At 41.9% G+C, this 24552-nt stretch overlaps 1 protein-coding gene across 2 annotated transcripts in view; it reads right to left on the bottom strand.

Moving 5' to 3' along the window:
- Otud7a (OTU deubiquitinase 7A) overlaps window positions 1–15028 on the bottom strand; it is a 299751-nt gene extending 284723 nt beyond the window's left edge. For both annotated transcript variants that reach the window (XM_034510222.2, XM_034510227.2), the window contains exon 1: window positions 14857–15028. The gene's annotated coding sequence lies outside the window, so the exon portion shown is untranslated. The remainder of the gene's footprint in view (window positions 1–14856) is intronic.
- Between the last annotated feature and the right edge of the window lie 9524 nt (window positions 15029–24552).

Raw genomic sequence — 24552 nt, 5'->3', positions numbered from 1 at the left:
ACAAACCACACCCTGATCTACCTTCATCCCACCCTCACTCCAAAACAAAGACCTAATCATATTGAAGATAGCTTGGTGCTTTTGTGGGACTCCTAACAGTGGGAATAGGTGTGTCTTTGAGTCTTTTGCCTGCTCTTGGGACTCTTTTCTTCCTATTGGGTTGCCTTTTCCAGCCTGGATATTACGGTTTGTGTCTTGCCTTATTGTATCTTGTTTTGTCCTGTTTGGCTATAGTCTCTTGGAGGCCTGGTCTTTCCTGAAGAGGAAATGGAGTGGCTCTGGAAGAGAGAAGAAAGGTGTGTGTATGTGTGTGTGTGTATGTGTGTGTGTGTGTGTGTGTGTGTGTGTGCGTGTAGGTGCTGAGAAGAGTGGAAGGAGGAGAAAGTGGTCAATTAAAAATGTTTTGATAAAAAGAGGAATATCCCCCATTCTCTCTATTGGTTTGCTATCACCACTATAACAAATTATCATGAAGTGCATGGTTTAAGACAACAGAAGCATACTGTCTTGGATTTAAGGAGGTCACAAGTCTACAGTTCATCTCCCTGGACTAAAACTGCCCTGGGAAGGGCAGCGTGCCTCCAGGCTGCTGCTTGACCATTTACAGATTTTCACAGCCCCTGGCTCACAGGGTCTTCTAGGAAATATCATCACCTCTGATTCCATGCCACATCTCCTCTGATTCTGCCATGCTTGTTTCTTGTGATGACTTGAGACACACTGCATGGTCCAGGATCCTTTATCTGTCTTAAGGATTATACTTAATCACAGCTGCATACCTCCCCGGCCAACTAAAGTGATATAATAGGAGAAAAACATCTTGGGGGTTGTTACCATGCCTACCAGGAATGCATTTTTTCTTGATGTTTTCAGCTTCCAAAGGCAGCCATTATTTTGGTTCATGGTCCTCTCCCTTCAACAGTGTTAGACACAGTTCTTTTCATGTAACCATCTCTTAGGTCCTTACTCTTCTTCCCCTTCTATCTACCTCTATTAGAGACCCTGTTGACACACAGGCACATGCAAGCAGACAACCTAGGAAAAACTTCTCATTTGATATTTCTGAAATTAATTACATAATTACTATAATTACATGATTTTCCCCTCTTTTTCCTCCCTCTAACTCTTCCCATGATCCCTTACAAATCCATCACCTCTTTTTATTTAACTGTTTTACACACACACACACACACACACACACACACACACACACACACATACACACACACACACACACACAAATATATAAATATCATCCACTGAATCCGCTTAGGATTAAATGTCTTTACGTGATTTCAGGACTGACTACTTAGTATTAGATCATCTGAATTAGGGAGCTCATCTCTGGGAAAGACTCTTTCTCCCACTCTCTGCATCCCATTGCTGCCTGTACTTCTTTGTTTAAGAGTGGGTCTATGAGCTTGTTCCTTTCCATGTTAGCGTTTCTGCCGGTGTCCTTCCTGTTTAGATCTTGTTGAGGAAGCCATGTTGTTAAGGTATCATGACTAAATCCTCTCTGTCATTTCTAAGGGATATACCCATACAGCAGATTTTCTTGGTCCACTGGCTCTTACCATCTTTTTGCTTCACTATGGTCCCCGAGGCTTAGGTGCGGGAGCTACATTGTACATATATCCGTTGGGGTTCCCCCCCCCCCATAAGTTGATCTCTGCATTTTTTTTTTTCTGTAATGGTCTTCCTCTGTTGGAAGAAAACTTTTCTTTGGTGTTGGGTGAGAGCTACAAGAATGCAATTCAGAATTATGCTGAAAACATTCCTAGTTTAAAACCAGCTAATTAGCAATATTGATTCTATATTCAACTTGGGTTTGAAAATTCCCATGATCCTCTGTCTTACAAGGTGTTACATTCACAAATTCAGAGGAAAGAAATATTGATATGTTTGAGGGGCCATTATCCTGCATAGCATATGCTCCACAAAATGGAAAAAAATCAAAGAAGAACTTTGATAAACCAACAGAAAAGAAACACAGGTTGGGAAAGAAATTTTTAAAAATAAACAGGATAAATATAAAAGCCACATTAGAAGCAAACAAATAATAAGGACAATTAATAAAATTAGAAAGTGAATAAGATGGGGCATATATAAAATATAGAGTTCATTAAAGAGATGACATAGACAAGACATACAAAGAAACAATTTACATGTCGTTAAAGTTATTGATTAGCAGAAGAAATATCAATGCCTTAACACAAAATATCTTCTGAGGTAAAGGGAATTTTGTCTTATTACCAGACTTCACTACTTGGTTTAAAAGAAACCCACACAAAAAAGATCAGCTTCCACAAACATCCTAGGGAAATTCCTAGAACTATAAAAAGTATCCAAAGAGAAAGCAGGTCGACAGTGACTTCTGTACAGTAACACTCAGCCACTCATGGGTAAAAGCAAAATAAATGCTTCCATTTAGTTTAACAGAAAATGGTGTAACTTGACAACTTGATGACCAGGTAAGAGATATTGTGACTTCTGTAACAATTCTCTAAGTGGGTCCTGTGGTCCATTTGAGAAGAGGGCAAGGAACCCTGACACTGAGCAGGAGAATGAAAATGAAGTCTACAATGAACACTGAACAACTGAAAAGTAAATGAGGGAAAACAAAGACTAAGAAACAAGCGTATAAAACTAGTGTTAAAGAGGATGCACTGTTAATATTTTTATGGGTTTTATTTTTGTGTGTGTATATGTTTCTCTTCATATTTTTTTTAAATTCTGGTTTGTTTGCCCTTTTTTTTTATGTATTTCTTTCTTTTCTAAAGAGAAAAAAGGCATGAATTTGGGTGGGTGGAGAGATAGGATCTGGGAAGATATGGGGGAGAGGAAGCCATCCATGATCAGAATATATACCATAAATTTTCAATGAAAAAAAAAAAAAAAAAGGCCGTAAGAATAAGAAGCCAGTAAGTGAGGTAACCTGAGACATAAGGCAGGTTATTAAAAAAAAAAAAAAAAAGTACGAATTTATAAATTATAAAACAGAGGAAATAGATGGGAAGCCAAAGAAAGAGTTGGCTGGCATATTAGTCCTTGCCAAAGCATAAGTGGGTCTACATCAACTTTAAAAGCACAGCAGTTAATAAACAACAAACACACTAGTAGACAGCAAACGCAACCAAACAGGCATTACACAGATTTTCCCCAACTTTATAGTGAATGGATGGAGACTGGAAACATTCTCCAAATCTATTTCCTTTCCTTTCTGACAACCTAGATATGTTCTCTGTGGCCAGGGAATGAGAAGATACAATTTCTCATATCCACAGGGGTCTGCTGTAGGAGCTACCATACCCGAGGGGGAGCTAAGTAATGGTAACAGCAAGCTGCTACGTAAACCAAAGAAGGGGTATTTTCAGAAAAATGTATGTTCCAGAAAATAAGATATTTTGCTTAAATTAAAAAAAAACTCACATAGCCAAATAAAACCAAAATATAACTGCATAGTTTTAAATTTAAAATAACACATTTCTAGACTAAAAATATAACGATGTCCGATAAATTCTATATGAGTCTTTATGTCTCAACATGGAAAACTGAGGTACATATATCAGCATCTGTAAGATGATTCTACAAGTATGTATTTAGAGTAATGACTTGTGGTGCATCTCAGCAGAGAAATGGGGACCTGGGCTCATACAATGACACATTGTACTGTGTACCCACTTCCTCTGAATTGATTCTTCTAATCTGCGCAAATGTTTCCATGGGGTGAAGACAGGACAATGGAAGGACAATCAGGATAGCTTTGATTCATGGCATCAATCAAGGGCCATGCTCCTGCCTTCCCTTGTACTCAGAAGAACCTACTGAGAGGGTGTGGGGTCTGGAAATCTGTGTCCTAGTTTTATCCTTGTGGGTGTAAGTATTTTTTTTTTAAAGGAGAGTTCCCTATAGCAGATGATTATACTCAAAATACTAAGAGCAGACTGGAGCTCACCCAGAACCACTCTCCTAATATTCCTATACCCTGTTCCACATGACATGTTAACTACATCCATGTAATCTATTTAAGAGGTAAGGCTGTGATGCACACTGGACACTGTGCACAATCCTTAGTGAACTCTAAAATACAAAGCCCACTGGACGATTCTGCATTAGCTGAAGGTATGGATTGTCCTTTCTGATTCTATAATGTCTTGATTGTCTTGGAGCATTACAGGAGTCAGTGGAGGAGGGTCTTGTTGGACTCTCTCTGGAGCACCAGCCTCAATGGGACCTATGCCTGTTGATGACTGACTCCTATTTCCCAGGTCACCTCTCTAAGAGTTACCAATAAAGGTTAATCACCTTCTCATTATCCCCACAACAATCTTTAGAAAGGTCTGGGCCTCCCCTCTTCCAGTATGGAACTGTCCCAGTGATAGGGCCGATCTCTCTCTCTCCTCTTGAACCAATGTCTCATTCACTGTGGAAGGGAAATAATTTCTCAAGGTGGTTTGGCTTTGGCCAAAAAGGAGCTGGGCATGTAATCAACCTGACAAGTGCTGCCTTAGATCTGCTGTCACGTGTGAGGCAGGTGCCATTTGTTGGAGACACTGAGGATGGGAGAGGGACTGGCTCCACTAACAGCAGGAGACAGCACAAATGGAAGATGAGCCATGTGCGCAATGGTGGGTTATAGTGTTTCAGCCAGGGCTGGCCTCAGGGTTCATGAGCTTCTCTCTGGGAATCTGGGCATATACACCCTCCCTCAGGTCACTCTGTGCAGATAGCTTAGGACAATGAGCCTAGCCTGAGAGAAACCTAGGACCCTGTGGGACCCAAATATAGTCGAGGGAACAAATATAGTCGGAATATAGAGGGAACCCTGTGGGAACAAATATAGTCGAGGCAGGCAAGGTGTGGTAGGGCATGGGGGTGTGTTTGGTAGACACTCATTGGCAAAGTACTAGGAAACAATAAGGATAAGTCAGTAAGAATCAGGGCTCCTTAAATATCACCAGCCAGAAACTTGGGGAAATGGTAGCTGATTGAGAAGGCATGAGAAGACAGGACTGATGGCCTCACATCCATCTGGCTCCACAGAACTGGCCCTTGGGGCTGTGCAGAGCTAACATTGGCCTGCAATCAATGGAGCCTGCCACCAATCTCTCAGGCCATTCTCTCTGTTGAGCCATCTCAACCAAGATAAAGTGTCAAGTTAACATCTCCATGCTAACTTCCCCATGCTGCCTGATGGACGACTCAACCCAATCCTTCCACATTCCCTCTGGACTCTGACTACTGTTTCTGAAAAGTATCAAAAAAAAAAAGATATAAGAACATTGTCAAATATATTTTGGACAAGTTTGGTTTTATGCAATGTACAAAAGTGCAGCAAGGAGTGAAACTAAGAACAAGGAAGGTGAGACTGGATGGGCCCATCTCCTTTTAAGAGTGTATCCAGATGCTCTGAGCCTCACCTAAACTTACCCCATGGACCCAGCATTGCATATCTATGCTCCACCCATTGAAAGACTTCCTGACAGCCTCTCCAGTACATTAAAAGCAACTGAAAGGTTAGGGTGTGTCTTCTTACACCTTAGGTCACTGATGCTGCTGACAAAGCACCTAGAAATTTGTTCCTGGGAGATTTATCTTATCTTTTTTTTTTTTTTTTTTTTTGTGGCACATAGATTGCTGATTGCTGTTAGGAATCTGATCGGGGAAGGGTGGGCACTGTCTGCCTCTTGGTAAGATGAGGAATTATGGGTAGGGTTATTAGGGATTTTGATATTGTTCCTGCTAGTAGGCTCAGCAGCTCTGTGAATTCAAATGGGTGGTCCTATCATGGCAGGGAACTGAGAGTCAAATTAGGAAGAAAGCACATAAATACTTCATACTTTGGGGTTAAAGGAGTATCTCAGTTTGATCTGAGACTGCTCTTAGGTGTGCATCATGAACAGCAGGCCCAAGGCAGGAAGAACCATGAAATCTCCATTTTGAACAAGGGTTCTTCTGCAGAGACCATGGTGTTGACCTGTGTGGCCTTACTGTAATGAGCATGGTGCATGCATCACTTTGCTACTAGCAGTAGTTTAGTGGGTTTTACACTAGAACTTTTTGACACAAACATTTTAATGCCAGTTCTGTATTATTATATTATATTATATAATATCATAATCTGGACGACTTGTGACAGCTTTACTAGATCATCTCACAGACTTCTTTATCTTAAAAAGTCCAACTTCCCATCTTTGCTACCCATGAGATTCTGTACAGGAGTGTGAGAGAACTTCTTCTCTTCCCAGTCTCCTGACACTTCTCTGTTACCTTTAAAAGTCACATGGACTTCCTTAAGGTCAATGTTTTTCAACCTCAGTACCATGTGCTGTCATTTGTCCCGTTGGGTACCTAGCCTGACACCAAAACCTCCAGCAGTCAGACATCAGCATTTTTAAAGCACCCACATGGATCCTATGTTACACAGAGGATCCTGCTGGGTCCTCAAGAAAGGCAAGACAGCACCCTACCCTCCTCTTCCTCCTCCTCCTCCTCTTCCTCCTTCTCTTCCTCCTCCTCCTTCTCTTCTTCTTCTTCCTCCTCCGCCTCCTTTTTCTTCTTCTTCTTATTCTTCTTCTTCTTCTTCTTCTTCTTCTTCTTCTTCTTCTTCTTCTTTCTTTCTCTCTCTCTCTCTCTCTCTCTCTCTCTCTCTCTCTCTCTCTCTCTGCACGCACACACATGCATGTGTGTATGTGTGTAACGGGAAGGCAGGTCTGGCAACAGGAAGCACATTCTTCCCTATTGGGAAGAGTCTGAGCATTAAAATTTACTGTGGTTTTTTTTCTTATTTTGTCTGTTTGGTTTTGAAGACAGAGTCTTATCATATGTAGCCCAGGCTGGCCTAGAATTCATTATGTACCCCCAGATTCATGTTCCTCTGACCTCTATCACTGAGTACAGACAAGTTCCCTGTACAGTTGCCACTCTTTTATATAAGTTGAAAATGTCTAATCTGAAAATCAGAAATACTCCAAATCCTTAGTGAGTTTAGTGTGGACGTGACACTCAATGCAGAAAACTCCATACTGAGCCTCATGTGACAGGCCACAGTCCAAATACAATGTAATAAAGGTGCTGTTTAACATTACTTTTGGCCTGCATGCATAAGGTGTTTACAAAACAGAACTTCTGCTGGACCCTATCCCTAAGACATCCTATTAGATATAACTTAATGTTCCAAATTTTAAAAGCATTCCAAACTCTACCCAACCCCGAGCTTTCAGATAAGGGGTTCTTTAAAAGTCAACCTGTCTACGATGTTCACCTAATTGATCATTTTAATGACTCACAACACGGCCGTCTGTTCCTCCATTACACTTCCTTTCTTCCCTAAAGGACTGTTTCAGATGTGAGTCATTGGTGCGACCTTCTGGAGTCTCTTTCATAACATTAATGTTTACCATGCAGTAAACTGCTGTGTCTTGTTTAAAAAAACACTATTGTGTAGTAAGTTGTCTTATTAAACAGACAGAGCTAATGTTCCCTGTGGCTATATGCGATATCTGTGACACATGAAATGGAAATGAAGCACACTGTTTTTTTTATTGCTGTTGTATGCCATCTAACCAAAACTTTGTCTGCTATTGTACCGGGAGTTAAGATTCTAAGTGTTTCAAATTTTATATGAACAACATTTTCAACTACTATGCTTCTGGACTCATGGGAGCCAAGCAATTCTAGAAAGAATAATTAAATTTCTAATTTCAATTCCCGTAGGGCTACTAAATGCATTTGACAAACATGAACTGGGAGCTTGCTCTGAACAAGGTGCCTCCGAGATATACCAAGGCTTCTTTGGTGGCTCTAACTGCCAGCAGGGGAATGGATGCTATCCACACAACTCACTGCTAATTGTAAGTACTCATTCTGAGGCTTGCTATTTCTCACGACTCTTAATGTGTCAGCAAATAAATATTTTTAGGAGACATCTGATTTTTTTTTTTTACATTTTCTCTCACAGCAATTTGTCCAGCTTTCCTTACCTTGATTAATCAGCATTTTTGGAAAACTAGGAAATTAATTTTTGTATAAAACCATGGATTTGGATGGAACAGAAGGCAGACAGCTACATCTCATTGGGTGGACCTGTGAAATTAAGACCTACAGTATAGGCCCACAGTGGGCTTCACACAGAAAGCAGGCCCCTGTTAGTTTCCCCCATGCAGGAAAAGGCACTCCAAGAGGACTCCAGAGGCAGGGAAAGAGTGTGATGTAAGTGACACAGCACACTGATCTTCCTCCAGGAATCCCCACCAGCTAAGCCATGGGACGATCAAGGAAATCCATTTCTTCCTGGACTCCCAAAGCCTTTCACCTATTTTCGAGTTACTGTAAGAATTCGTTACTGATGCACACACCACCTACCAGACTACAAATTTGGTAAGTCAACTATGGTAGAAGAACCAAATCTGATGCAGGTAGATGACTAAGGGGAAGAGCCCAGACTCAGAGAACATGCTCTGCTTGACAAGCTGGCGTCAAGCAGGCCCTCGAAATCAAGTAGAGCTTTGAGCCAAGGTCACATGCAGCACATCAGAGAAGAGAAGCTTTCCAAAGGGGATAATCAAGAGTAATGTGCAGACACTGAAACCCATCTTTGGAACGCACCTCAGCCTTTCAGTTTGACTATCTCCAAACCACACTTGAACAGCAAAATTAAACAGAAAGGCACATAACTTTCATTCAAGCTAACAAGTGATGCAAATTTGCAAAGGATCTGAAGCCTTTTAATGTGCGTCTATGTAACCCTAGACATGGCATAATGACCACTGTGCCCTTCACTACAGTCAAGCTCATGACAAATGGTGCAAAGCACCCACATTGCAAGCACTTATACTCAGGATGGTGTCGTGGAACTCATAGTACCACCCAAGGGGGACAAATGACAAGACCACCCCGTCTGCAGTACCTGAGGCCATCCTGTCTGCCATCACAATTTCCCTCCTTGGCATCTGCCATCAGGACCCCACCTTCAAAATGCTGGTCTCTTACCTTCTAGTTTTTCCTGTGCAGGACCAATCAGCTTCTAAGAGCAGGAAAGGGTGTTCAAGAATGATCCTCATCAGTGAGGCTGTACAGGTCTGCTATCCACGTGACCCGCAGCGTCCACTGAAGGGGACGCAGAGTTCACTATCCACTCTGACGTCAAAGAATTTCAAGGACTGTTAACAGAGATGGCTGATAAGAATTGCTCAGCCATCAGAGACCTTCTACTTTCTAAACTTCCCCCTTTCTTCTAAAAACCAAAAACTCAGTCAAAGCAATTCATCCAAGCAATGCCTTGAGTGCAAATCGTAATTGAACAATGAACAAAAGGAAGAAACTAGGCTGGAATGGAGACACACATATTCTTAAAGCCCTAATTTATCTACTCCATCCATGGAGCCTACTCAAGGCCCAGAGAAGCAGTAGTTTACCTATAGGGCCACCAGGGATTGTGCCCAAAGTCACGCAGCTGGTCACCAGGTCCAAGCAGCAATCTGCTCCTTTTGTTTTTTGTTGCTGAAACACGATGCTATCAAGGGATGGAACGAATCCCGAAAGACAAACAAATATCCTAATTGATATATTTTGAAAACAAAAAAAAGATGCTTATGCATATTTTAGATATTGATAGAATTTCTCGATGCCTGAAAAATTATCCATGTGATTGTATCATTTACACTTCAGTGATATTGCTGTGATTTAAATGTATTCTGAGTGTGCTCCTCAAAGAAGCATGCTAGAAACCTGGCCTTTAGTGTGAAGAGTCAAGTGTTGAATTATAACGAGGTGGGACCTGGAGCAAGGTAAGAGATAATAATGTCCGTGGGCACAACCTTCAGAAGGGACTAGTGAAGAGCTCAGGGAAATAGCTCTCTAGAGAGCAGGTTGTTACAAAGTGAGATTGGTCCGTGATCTTGTGACCTTCTGTCCTACAGCCAAGGGTGCCCTCACCAGAGGACATTTGATTTGAAGCCTGTATTCGCTAAACCTACAAGCCTCCTTTGTTTTCTTAACACTTATTGTCCAGCTTTAGCTATTTTATTATAGTGATGGAAAATGAACAGACAAATAATATACTAGTTTCAAGTCTCAAATCATCATTGAATGAATTGAGAAGAAATGGGCTGCAAGTATGGAGGATATTTTGACCATCTGAATCCAAAGATATCCTATCAGCTTCCGGAGCGGGCATGGTAGAGCCTGGGGAAGAAGGGTCCCATGGCATGCCCTGTGTAGCCTCTTCTCCAACATGCCTGATAACAGGTGCTGAGATGAACAAACCTTCTAGGATAACATATTACCTCAGGGGACAGTGGACAAAGGCCTACCATGACAGACTGGTACTTGGGACAGGTATGTGTGCTTGTGTCAGGCAGCCTCCTTCCAAGTGTGCCTTTAAAACCTAGTTCAGTAAAGGAGGAACTTCAGCCAACCTCACTATGGTATAGGAGGCTATCCCAGAACCACATTCAACTGCAATAAGAGAATAAAATGAACGAAACAGAACAGACGAGGAAATGAACCGAAAAGGTCTAATTTTATGTTTCATAATCAAACACAGCATTTCAGCCATGGATAACCACCCAGTCATCACACTTCCACAGCACTGGTAAAGAAAACTAGGAACAGAAAAATTGTGCTCCAGTAGAAAACAGTTTCTTGGGGAGAAAAACCCAATCCTCTGAACCTACAAAGTGGGTCTACTTAGTTGAACGTGCAAGAGCTGTGTTAGCATCAATGTGTGCTTTATTCTCAGAAAATGGAATGGTTACAGCAAAGGACCAGAGCAGCAAGCACTGGCATTGTGTGGAATCCCCAAATTTACCCAATAAGGATTTGTGGACATGGGAAGCAAAGGGTCTTCCTTTGTCATGAAGAACTTGGGGCATGATCAAGTCATGCCTTGCCCAGAGTGGCTGGCTAAGAGAGGCTGCATGATTCATATGCTCCCTATCCTTGTCTAGACAATTCTGCTTTAGTTCAGATATGCTATGTACAAGCCAGCCAGTGAAACGCACCTTCACTACACAGTCAAGGGACAGGCTGCATCCAGCCCTTCCCTAGACAATTTTTTTATTCTCTTATGTAATACATCCCAACCTCAGTCTCCCCCCTCTCAACTCCTCCCAGTGCTTCTCCTCTCTTCCCCAGATCCACTGCTCCTCTGTTTCCCTTCAGAAAAAAACAGTTCTCCTAGGGATATCAATGAAACACAGTATAACAAGATGCCAGAAGGCTAGGAAACCAATCCTCGTATTTTCATTTATAAACCACTTCACCTGTCTGTTACTATAAATGGTAAAAATGAATCCTACTTTAAATTGTAACAAAGGTGGCTTCTCCTGGCATTGTTCTGTCATGTCTGCAGCAAGACCATTCTTAGTTTTACACACAAACTTCCTGGGACAGAGCAGTTGTTCAATGGGCAAATACTCTTTTCTGGGTTCAAAATATTTTCAAATTAACTATAAAAAAGAAACATGTATATTTTGTTTCCATTTAAGTGTCTGTCGGTTTCTGGCTCCTATTTGAGCAGAATGTTCTCTGGTCACCCTCAGCTATATAAAGCAGCAGCTTTATAAGTGATTTTCTAACCTTTGTTTTTAATGTCTAGTGGCACTTTACTTATGGCTATCTGCAGCACTCAGTGTAAAAGGCCTGGCCAACAGAAAGCTGAAAACTATGGCATTCCCATTTGGCCTCTGGCAACCAGTAATTTGGTCTTCCAGGCAATTTCAAAGGAGTAGTAAGTATGCTTAGTCAGGGTACCTGGAGAATTCTCTAGTGTAGTGTCCACTAAACAAGCTATGAGAAATTACTTTTGTAGATGGCATCTATGAGGAGTGTTCAGTAGCACAGCAGAACACTGCAATTGTTACGGAAGCCATGAGCCATGCTCACAGGAGCTCCCTAAGGTAAGCCTCAAGCAGACCTTGGCCATCTGAGTTCACAGCCCATGACCCACAGCCACTCAGGGAACACATGACTGAAGAACTGGAGGCATACATTATGCGTATATCAACCACATTAAGATAAAAAAAAAAAAGTAGTTGTTTACTTTCTCTTGTTCACATTTTCCAGGGGATAAAGCTGAACATTGATTAAACATTTGCTTTTCTCCATCAGAAAGACCTCAAGGCTAGTAACTCTGCCAAGGAGGGCAAGTAGGTTCACCTGGGAAGTGCCACAACACAGAGAGCCCAGGTTTGGTCAGTTGGAGATGAACACCAGGGGCAAGCGTTGTGAGTAGGAGGTTTCCAAGGGTGGCTCTAGTAGGCATTTGAGCTCTCACCAGCTCACAGGACTGCATGTTGCTGAGGACAACTCTTGTCTCCAAAACAGCATTCCTGAAATCAATGAATCCTCAGCCTCGAGGTGTGATAAGGACCAACAGCTATTCTTCAAAGACAGGGGCAATTCAGAAAGCTCACACTGATGGGCCCCCACATCAGGCCACTCAAGTGCATATCTTCTCCAGTTTCCATTCCTTGGGCACACAGTGGGGCAGGGGGAAATTAGGAAAGTATGTATGACATACACATACATGCACACACAGGAACCACCCATCCAACATACACACTTCGTAATCCACCTCAAATGTCTGGTAAAGGCACAGCCAAGGCACATCTAGCACGCCCCCTGCTGGCTAGGCAGGAGCTGACTCAGCCTTTATTCTATGGGTCTAAATCATGGATGAATGACCTTTCAATCCAGAGGGACAGACAAAGTGACAAGATAAGGCAATTTGGGCTTCTTAGAAATGAAGGGCACAATACTCAACTAAATACATTTCAAACGTGTTTTCGAAATGTTACAGGAACTATGTGACTAATCTCTATAAATCTGGAGGAAATAGTTGCTGTTACATATTCATAAGTATTACAACAAATAAATTAAAAAATGTGAATATTCTCACAGGTCTACAGGTGGAGACAGTGGATACAAAGGCCACCATAGTTTCACAGACTCAATTTCCGCAGCCCACAGCACTAAAACCACTCACCACTGAAGGCACTTTAAACACAGAAGAATCTTGGCACTTGATACAAGCTCAAGTTCACAAGGCAACCTGTGTAAGAGAAACACCACAGAAAAGCAGTACGTGTGGCCAATTTCACTACAAGGGTTATTCACCCAGCATGCCACTCTGAATAAGTTTGACATTATCAAGAGGTCAGAGACTATGATGTGTACACTGCTCACTCACTGGTAGCTGTCCCCTCTCCTTCTCCAGCAATGGTGTGGGGGGGGGCTCAGAATTTACTTCCCAAAAAGTACACCTGCTACCTAGAATCTAGGCATAGTTGGGATTAGTGCATAGCCAGACTCCATGAAGTAATGATTTGCATTCACTATCACTCTGAACACCAAGAGTCCACAGTAACCACTATTTCCAGGGTTCCAGATTCAAACCTTCCTGTGGCATATGGCATTAAGTTCCTTGCAAACCCAATATGATCACACTAATAATTTAAGGCATCCTTATTTTAACCAATTAGGAGGTGCCATTAATTATTAAATACAAAAACATCAATACTTTGGTCCCTTATTAGATCTCCTTTTGATACAACAGGCCTAAGTAGATGTTCAGACTGTCTTGGGAACTAGCTTTTGGCTGTTCCCATAAGAGCAGATACTAATGGCATACTCATATAATCAAATGATGGCATGCTGCTGGCATTTGTTGAGGAATTTTCTTCCAGAACTTGGTGTGCTGTGTAGATCTCAAACCCTCACATTCCTTGAACGCTTTGGATAGGTCTTGGGGTCTGGTGGGACACACAAGTGCTAAAAGAGCCCTAGAGAAACCTGCACCTCTCCCAAGGGTACCCTAGAAGTCGGGATGCTGGTGATGGAGGCGCTCACCTGAAGCAATCAAGGCCTGCAAAGACTTAGACCCCATTGTCTCCCTTTGCCTGGACACAACACTAAATACATCATTTTTTATTTAAAAAAAAAAAGTGTTTCTCGTACAGGTCATTTTCATTAACAGAGAAAAGGCAAGGTACAAGCATGTACTGCCATACGTGATGGATCTTTGTGCTCTGGATTAGCTGATTTCCAGACCTGTAGGGACACATTTTCTTTCAGCCACTCTCAAATGTACTAATCTTCAAGCCAACAGAATAAAAACTGCACTTATATGAGGTGTACGAGTTTTGAGCGCAGAGAAGCAAATTCGATGGCTAAGATTCTCAAAGAGCTGCAGTAGCTGTACCGGTCGGGAGGAGGGTACACTTGAGCGGTTATGTCCAATGAAGGAAAGTTTTAGTTAATGATGACATCACTGACATCTCCCAAATTTAAAGGAGCACTTAAAGCACAGCAGATACAATTTTCCCCTCCAGTGAGGAGATATTAGGGAAGGCCTCTGGGTTCAGAGCCAAATTGCATCAACCGTTTCGCCGCTGGCCAGTCAGACCCAGAGAAGTACGCGGGGGCCACAGTGACCCACGCAGCCATAGCCTCTGTGCAAGCCGCCTCAGGCGCCACTCTGAGCCAACCTTGCCCTTCGGAGCCCCAAGGCGCCCCCCACGGACCGATGGCCCGGTCCCCCGCGCGCTTGCCATCACGTTCCAGTGCGGAACCGCGAAAAGGGCCCCGGAGGCAGCAGGAGCCAGCGGGAGCGCCGCGCCCTACCCTCGCCGGGCTGAAGCCGGAGCCGGTGGCCGTGGCGCCCACGAGACCCAGAACGGTTCCCGCAATGCAGACGCGCAGTGAGCCGTGCGCCCCCAGCGCCCTGCGGCCCCTGCCCGCGCCCACTCGCCTCCCGGCCAAGCGCAGGGCGACCCCGCGCCGCGCGCCCCATCGCACCTGCCCGCTGCGCCCGGCCCGCCGCCCGCCGGCAGCACCGTGGCCAGCGCCGCTCACCTGCCGCGCCGCCCGCCGGTCCGCCCGCAGCGCCGCAGTCGCCGCTAGCCGACTTCCATCTTCCCTGGCTTCGGGGAAAACCAGATCAGCTGTTCCGCTCGCGCCCAGCCGCGGCCCCCTCCCCAGCTGCCGCGCGGCGCCCGGGCCTCTCCTCCCCCGCCGTCCTGGCTGCGCCGCGCTCCGCCCCCCGCGCCCCTCCGCTCCGCCCGCGGTCGCGCGCAGCGCCCGCCTCCCGGCTCCGTCCGCCGCCCCGAGGCGCGCGCCCTGCCTTGACGTCACCACCTCCACGGTGCCCCGCCCCCGCCGAGAGGGTGCGGGCAGGGGAGCGCGCGTGCTCGTGGCCACCGTTGGCCTCGGTCGCGCAGAGCTCTGCGAGGACGCGCTAGGACCCGCTGTGTCCCCCCGCGCACGCGCTCCCTTGCTTGCCCCCTTAGGGTGTAGCCTTTCGTGGTCGTCCCTGGACTTAAGGAAACCCATCCTCACCTTTGCCCTCACCTTTGCTCACCCTGTCTCTACTGGTCTGCGTTCACCTTTGGTTTCTTCCTCTAGGCTGGCTCTCTTTTTCTAAACACCCTAAACTTTCGCTGTTTCCACACCCCTCTGACCTTCCCCAGTTTCTTTTCCCCTTTGTAATGTTTACATGGCTGTTTAAAGACATTTCCTCCATGACTGTTTAAGACCTTTTCCCCTAGCCTGATTCCAAGCGGATGCCCCTACTTTCTGCCCTCTCATTTAACCCTCTTGGTGTAGCTTTTGCCTGTTAGGTTCAGAGCTGGGCGTTTCCACATTCTTGGTCTCTTGTTCAAGAAATTAAAATAATAGTGCATAGGTCTTGCAAGTACATAGTACGTACATAGTACATAGTGCATAGTACAGTTCAAAAATATACACCACCGATGGCGGGCCACATCAGTGAGCACACTCAAAGGCCCTTATTATTTGGAGGGTTCATTCTATGGTCTTCCAGAAAAGGAGACATTTAGTTGCTAAAGGATGTAGCATCAGTGGTTCTCTGTTTTGATTGACATAGCAGATTATGTAAGCCATTTGTCACTATGCACGTCCTTTCCTATAATGTGTTTTATTTTAATCATATGCACACCCAACTATGCATAGCCATAGGATGGTTAAATGGTGTGTTCTTCCTAAAAGTTCACTCAGAGCACACCTTTCCTTATTGCACACACTCACAAGACTAGTTCAAGATGGATTAGGACTCCATTCTTGTACCCCTGTATAGCTGGAATATGACTGAATAGAATCTGCTACTGTTTAATGGTCTTTACAGGAAGGATAAACCTATTCCACTGTTTAGAGTGGGGTGCAGATACAACTTGGTGCAAGTGGATGTTCAAGGTTGCTAACAGGTCGCTAGTGCATAGTTAGGAGAGGTATGTATAACTAAAGTTCCAGATTGCTAAGCTGTGCTTTATGCAAATCTTTCTCAACTTCCCCCAAACACTTCTTATCAAGATCAGTCTTTGAACTGCTTTGTGCTGAGTAGGGGACTAAAGCTGAATAAGGCAAAACCCTCTTTCCTATTCTGTTTCCAAGGCTGTTATATCTCCCGGGTCGCCATTAGTAGCTCAGAAAGTCGCTCATGCTACGGGTCAGACTGATGACTCCCTTTGCCTGTTTTGTCAATCTTGGTGACACGGTAGAAGGAGGACCATTTGCAATTGGGGTTGTTGGGGTCTGCAGATATAAACTGCATACTTATTGAGAAGAGGAAGAATCAGGGAGAGGATAGATATCCATTAGGAAAGGGCACTGGCAGTGCCCAGGTCTGCACAGTCAGGTTGTACTGTCTAGGGTTCCAACCCAGGCTTCTCTCTGGAGGATATTTTATTATTGTACTGGATTTGCCCAAACTTGTCAACATAAAAGGACCTGCTCAATGGCCACATAAAATTTAGGTCAATTGTACAGAATACATGGCTATTTAGGATGCTAATAGTTCAAGATAAATTTAGGTCCCAATCTGCAATGTGTTAGCGCTCCACAACCACAGATCAGACATCAGCCTTATAGAATTCTTAACATACATGTGCTATTTAATCCTGGCAACTTCACTTCAAAGTTGTCCTTTCATTGCTCCGGTAGTTTGAATAGGCTCATGGATTTGAACACTTTGCCACCAGTTTGTGGTGCTACTAGGGGTTGTTAGGGAACACTTAGGAGATAGGGGTGCCTTACTGAGGAAGTGTGGCACAGATAGCACACCTTGAGGATTTGTAGCCATAACCTACTTCCTCTTCTGTTTTCTCATTCTCATCTCCTTTCCTCCTCTCTTCCTTCTTCTCTTCTTTCCTCCCTTCCTTCCTTCTTCCTTCCCTCCTTCCCTCCCTCCCTCCCTCCCTCCCTTTCTCCCTTTTGCATGTGGATGAAAATGTGACCAGCCAGCTTCCAGCCTCCGCTACCATGGCTAACCTAGCCTGTTGCCATGCCTTCCCCATAGTCATGAATATTATCTCTGAGGAGCCATATGCTGAAGAAAACTCTTTCTTCCTTAAGGCTGCTTTAGGTCATGGTGTTTTACCACAGCAAGAGAAAAGTAATGAGTAAACTGACCAAGCATTACATTTTACTCTTGAAGAGGCCAAATGTTGTCTTAAAGCCCACAGAGCGAGGGAAGCTCATTCCTAGATGCAGCTGAATGGGCAGAAAGGAAGTCTTCAGGAGAGAGAAATAGTTGACAGAGCCATTAAGGAATAGATCCCTGGATCATATTGAATCTATGTGCCTTCATGATCAGGATCTGGTTTTACTTTATTTTGTCCTCTATGTCTAATATATCATTTGTATGTAATGCATAACTGGAATATTATACCTAAAGTTAAGATAATCAAGAAAGGAACAGCATAGGAATTAGCCCCCCTCAAAATATTCAATATTGCTAAGTCATGTGGATTATGTTTTGCCTCCCACATCTAGAGGAAATTTTACACATGTAATCTTAGAATACAGATAAAGTTGGAGGTTTGGGTAGGCAAACAGATATAATAGAACCCAACTGGTAGCACAATAGCTTCACCAAAGCCAAGATTGGCGTTATTTTGTCATTAAGGTGATGTCAAAAAGTAGTTGACAGTTTTTAAGTATCAATTTAACAAGGATTTTAGAAGTACAAAACATGAGAGTTAGAAACACTGCTATCAAGGTTTGGAATTTAGTTACTTGGGGCACCCAATCATCACTGTGATTGAAGACACGTGCCATCTGCTTTCCGGAAGTCCATGAAGATGTTGCAATAAATCTGAAATTAAAAAAAAAAAAAAAAAGAAATGGGAATCTAGTTTATCTCCTGAAGTGTTATAGAACAGGAAGTGCTTACAAGTACCCAGCAGACTCCTTTTCTTCCGGATTGAGGGGACGCCTTTGTGTGATGGCTTTTCTCAGTGGATGAAATCGCCTAATTTTAGTATTTTATTCTTTTAGTTTTTCTTTTCTTGAGACCTTAGCATGGAAAAACACTGTGACCATTTCTGAGTGTTAGCTATTTATTATGCTTAAAAGTCCCTTTTAATTTTATAATAGAAGTTTCCTTTTTAGTAGAAATGGCTTACATACTTTTGTTTAATTTTGTATAAGATGTCAGAAATTATTTTATGAGAAAATAATGACTCTTGCACAAAGAGCACCAATCTCTGATTTAGAGGAACTAATGGAAGTATCTTTGGCAGAAGAAACTGAAAGGTTTAGTCAATTTTGAGAGTTATTATAATCAGTTTATTGAATCACCAACCAAGTGATTGAAGATTGTATGGAGAGTTTAATTATGGTGTAATGAGAAAAATTTTACAACTAGGTTAAAATATTTGTAAATTAGTTAGGAGTGCCCCAAGAAAGAACAATCCTCTTTGTAGAATCTCTTCTAATATGGATTAATATGTTAATAATTAATATAGGGACTATCTAAAAGTGAGAGCTTTAAACCAAAGGGGAAAAAAAAAACCATACAAACTTATCATTTGTATAAGGTCTAAACACCAAGCCCCTACAAGTTCAGTGAAGGACAAAGCATAGCATCCTCACTCTGTGAACCAGCTTTTGGCAAATATTTCTAAGCAAACCAATTATTTAAGAGAACATTTTTATACACAAAGAACCAGGCATCAGTTTTACCTCAGAAGGTTGGAGTTTGGACCTTAAGGATTTGAAGTCATCTTTAACTATTGTTCAATTAGTTATGAATGGGTAGCAAAGTAACTCAGAGTGGATGAAGTTCTAGGTGAATGGGTGTTGTCTGACATGGGCACAGCCATGTCAAGGACCCCAGTGTCTCAGACCCATGGGAATTGGCAGAGCCTTCCTCCAGAGCCCCCAAGTGAAGCTCAGAGGGATAGTAACCTTCCTCTGATCTAAATGAGAATGTTGGAAGAATGTGCAAAAACTACCAATTGCAGGTTCTTCCTCCAGGATGAGTACAACCTGAAATTTCTTACCTCCAGAGACCTCCTATAGAGACTAGCTAACCCCTCCTCCTGCACTCTACATAATGAACACATGAGGTTCCAAGTTGTTGAGTATTTGACACTACTTTATCAGAGTGAAAACAGGCCACCTGACCCAGGCTTTTCTGTATGTGTGTCTGAGTGTCTGTCCTTTCTTCACTCCCTCACTGCTAAAGTCACAGAGGACATTTCAGCTCCTAAAAGGTATGTGGTGTTTTCACCAGTAGAGTCTTACCAACTTGATCTGATGGTGACTGTTTTGGATGTCTCTAGGGCTTTTCTAACCAACAATCAATAAGGAGATATCCCACATCTGGCACTAGGATTTTTTAAAAATAACCACTGTGCTTTAGGACTCACCATAGGAGTCTAACCATTGAGGATACCTCCTTCTGACTTTGTGTTATATAAACATTTAACTGACTTATTGTGGTAGTTCAAATGAGTAATAGGCCTTGGACACACCCAGGCACATATGTTTGAATATTTAGTCCCTAGGTGATGGAACTATTTGGAAAGGATTAGGAGGTATGGCCCCTTTGAAGGTGTGTCATTGGGGATGAGCTTAAATTTCAAACATCTATGCCATTCCCAGAGAATGAGACAGTTTCTCACTTCCCCTTACCCATTGTTCCCTCCATGAGTGTCTCCTTTTGGATAAGGATATGTGAGATCTCAGCTACTGCTCTAGTACCATGTCTGCCTGAGTTCCACCATCTCCCCTCCAATATGATCATGGTCTTACTTTCTGAAGCTGGTAAATTAGCCAATAAATTAGGTTTCCTTGGCCATGGTCTTTTGGCAGCAATAGAAAAAGTAACTAAGGCAATTGTAAAGCAGTAGGCTTTTATATGGGTTTTCCAAAGAACCTTCTTTTATTAACACTTTGCCATTACCCCATTCTACCTAAACTCCCACTCCCAGAATTCCCCCTCTCTCCTTTCATATCACTCATGTTCCATTATATCAACCACGTAAGGCACCCTCCATTCCAGTGGCCCTGTTCCAGTTTCCTGACTAGGACTGGTTAAAATGGAGCTGCTTTTCCCAATGAAGTCAGACTCCAATATGTTTATTTTGTATATATATATATATATATATATATATATATATATATACATACACACACACACACACACACACACACGAAAGAGAGAGAGAGAGAGAGAGAGAGAGAGAGAGAGAGAGAGAGAGAGAGGGAGAGAGAGAGAGAGAGAGAGAGATTGATTTATGGAATATATCAAGTAAAACCTTATGTTTTGTCTATCTTGGGAGCTTTGTAGTGGTAGGTGCCCTGATGACTTTTAATTGTCTGACACATACACCTGCTGCTTAATGGTAAACAACCAGATTTTAAATACAGAAGAAGCATTCAATCAAGGGCAGAGGAGAAAGTGATCCCCAATTGAGAGGGAGTTTACTTTCTATCTCAATGACAGTGTGCTTTCTTCTTTAAGCAAGCATACAAACTACTCAAGTGAGGAAAACCACAGGCATCAATGATGTCAGTGTTTGAACACACACATAAACACACACATATCTATCTATACTATCTATCATCTATCTATGTATCTATCTATGTATCTATGTATCTATGTATGTATGTATGTATGTATGTATGTATCTATCTATCTATCTATCTATCTATCTATCTATCTATCTATCCTCTTTTCTCTTTTGGTTAATCCTCTTTGAAAATACTACCACAGAGACACCATAAGTATGCTTTTCTAAATTCATGGGTTTATTCTATCCAATCAAGATTAAGAAGACAAGGTTCAACAATATAAAAGACTATTGATGCATACAAGCACATGCAAAATCTAAAAGGCATATGGGTGTTGTTTTGCTTTTCAATTTCCAATGAAATATAATGCTGGGTATATTTTTGTTTGTATGTCTCATTTTATGTATCTTTTTATGACATTCCTATTTTTTCCGGTTTTGAATTGGGTCATTTCCTTATGTTTGAATTTTGGTGTCCTTTACCTATTTGGAGAGAAGTTCTGAGGTAAGCTTTTGAAATATTTTCTGCTAGTGTGAGGCTCACTTTTCCATTTTTTTGTTTGTGTGGGAAACGTATGTTTTACACAAATTCTTTACTTCTAAGTAAGTTAACATAATATCTTTTTCTTTCAAATGTCATGCTTTGCTATTTGTATGTAATCGACACAGATCAAGGTCATATAGATTTACTTTTTTTTCTCTAGAGTTTAGTAGTTTTATGTTTAGTTTGTGATTAATTTTTAATTAGTTTTGTGAGAAACACAAGAATGGGCCAATCTTGTGTTCTCTGTTGTGTATCAATCCATTGACAATTATACCTTTCTGCCTTGATATCTATTGATTCATAGTAAGATCTATGGGTGAGAAACATTTAATCTGTTCTTCTGCTGTGTTTTATTATCCACTGCAGGGTACTCTACCTTCTCACAAAGCTTTAGAATTGGTTTGTACACATCTACAAAATGGCTTTCTTGAAATTTATTTATATTCCTATGATACTGGACATTAAATTTGTAAGACTCAACATTTCAACTTTAATCCTCCAAATCATTTATTTGAAACACTTCTCCACTTTTTAGTTCTATTTTAACTTTCTCAGACAAGTTTTGTAAATTTCGGCATATACTTCTTACTCATATTTTGTGACATTTACGTGTATATTATTGCTTGGTGTTACTCTAATTTGATTTTTTTCTCATTCTGAAGATAAAATCAAGGATGTTGCACATGCTGGACAAGTGTTCTACTACTGAACTTCATCCCCATCATTGGCTGTCTTTAAGGATAAGTTTCCCCATGCAGCTCGGGGGAGTCTCTTACACTGTCGTGCTTCTGTTTCTTGATTGTTAGGATTATGAGTACAGGCCACCATGCCCTGTTTATAAATAATACTTTTAAATTTAGTTTCTCAATACTGCATATAGGAAAATAGTTGACTGATTATATATATCAACTTGTATCTTGTGGCCTTGATATACTTTCTTATAAGTTTTGGAATTGTTTTGTGAATCCACAAAACATACAGGCTATCCATCTTCTAATGAAATCAGTATCTGTTTCATTTCTCTTTTTTTCTTCTTATATTGAATCAAGTGGAATTTCTGATGGGATATAGGATATATGGGTATAATGAGGTAGAATATTTGCTTTGCTACTAATAGGAGGAAACATACGGTTTCTTGTCACTAGCTATGATGTTGTCTGTCAGGTTTTGTAGCATTCTTTATTAAGCTGAGAAATCCCTAGTTTTCTGGAAGGTGTTTTTCATTTATCACAAATGAATGTTAAATTTCCTGCAATTTTTTTTAGTACATTTAATTATAGAGACACATGATTTTTAATTTAGTTTATTGATGTGATGGATTACATAGATTTCTAGAAGTTTCAGTAGCTACACATGTAAATATTATTTGATCATGCTGTACTTGCTTTTAGGCGTTGTTGCACTCAACTTGCTAGCGGTATTGTGAATTCTTGCCCCTCTACACATGGGAACTAAGAAGGCTGCTTTCCTCCCAGTTTGTGCAATACCTTTATCTCATTTTGGAATTTGGGAAATGCTGACATCATGGAATAAAGAAGGGGGTTCTCTGCACTTCTAGCTTTGGAAGATATTCCATAAAAATAACATTTCTTCACTAAATATTTGATAGAATTAACTAGTGAAACAATCTGTCTCCGGTGATTTGATTATGGGAATAAGTCTATAAATTATTTTTTGTCCTGTATACATTTTAGTAGCTGTATCTTTTACAGAATTGGTCAATTTATCCAAACATTCAAACGTGTGTATAAAGTTATGCAGCAATCACTGTATTGTTTTACAATCTGTGTAATCAGTGCAGTTCTTGTTGTGATAAAGCATGCTGATAAAAGGAACTTGAGGGAGTAAGAGTTTATCTTGGCTTGCAGTTCTAGGATACAGTTCACTGTGGAAGGAATTTCAAGGTAGCAAATGCCTAAGCAGATCGTCACATAGTATCCAGAATCAGCGAGAAGGGAGACATGAATACATGTGCTTACTGCACTTTCTCCTTTATTTGGACTAGGATTCTAAGCCCAGGGACTGGTGCTGCCCACAATAGGCTGGGTAGTCTAGTCTCGATGTACTAATCAAGATCATTCCCACTGCGGTGCCCGGGCCCACCTCCACAGTGATTCTAGCCTCTGTCAAGATGCTAACTGACACTGACCTTTAGGTTGTTTATCTCTATTGTTTCCCTGTTTTCAATTTAGCTCGTTTCTTCCATAACTGTTTTCTACTTGTTTCGGGCTTTGTTTTTTTCTCTCTAATGTTTTGGGTAAACACATGTTTTGAGTATTTTATGTTTTTTCCTTAACTAAATATGCACGCTGTTTAAACTCCACCCCCACAGTTACCTGGCAACAGCCAGGTAAGCCTGGCCTACTATAAAAGGGGCTGCTTGCCCCCCCCTTCTCTTGCACCTTTCTTGATCTCTTGCTCTCTCTTGCCCCCTTGCTTCTCCCTGTCCCCTCACCCTGTTCCCCTTCCCTTCCCCCTCTCTCCACGTGCCCTCTACTTCTCCTCTCCTCTCCCCTCCCCTCCCCTCCCCTCCCCCTTCCCCTCCCCCTCCTCTCTCTCTCTCTCTCTCTCTCTCTCTCTCTCTCTCTCTCTCTCTCTCTCTCTCCCTCTACTACCCTCCTGGTCCCCTCTCCATGCCCTGAATAAACTCTATTCTATACTATATGGGTATGTGGCTGGTCCCTCAGGGGGAAGAGATGCCTTGGCATGGGCCGGCTGAGACATTCCCTTCCCCCAATACCTCTCCACACAACCACAGAACAAACTCTCTTTATCTCTTTATCTTTTTATAAACACATCACTTGTTGCTGTATATACTTCCCTTCAAGCTGCATTTGCTACAGACAATAAACTTTGATGCTGTATTTTTCCTTTTCATTTACTTCACTTTATTTTTTCTTGATGCTTACTCTTTGACCAATTAATTAATATTCTAAATATAATATTTAATTTTTAATACTTTGTAATTTTTCACACTTGTCTTTTTGGTTTGGGATGTCTAGATTAATTGCACTGTAAGTCTAAAATATGTTCTATGTGGTATGGAATGGGTTCAGTCCTCGTGGATGTTCCATGTTTCATGAAAGCTTGGGGAAGTCTGTATTATCCTAATAATTACTGTTAGGGCTATATATGTTGCTAGTGTTCAGGGCAGTTGTAATTTTTCTGACTTTCTAATTTATTAATTATAGA

Source organism: Arvicanthis niloticus, chromosome 1, assembly GCF_011762505.2.
Source record: "Arvicanthis niloticus isolate mArvNil1 chromosome 1, mArvNil1.pat.X, whole genome shotgun sequence".
Taxonomy (NCBI): domain Eukaryota; kingdom Metazoa; phylum Chordata; class Mammalia; order Rodentia; family Muridae; genus Arvicanthis; species Arvicanthis niloticus.
This window is presented reverse-complemented; position numbering and strand designations above follow the sequence as displayed.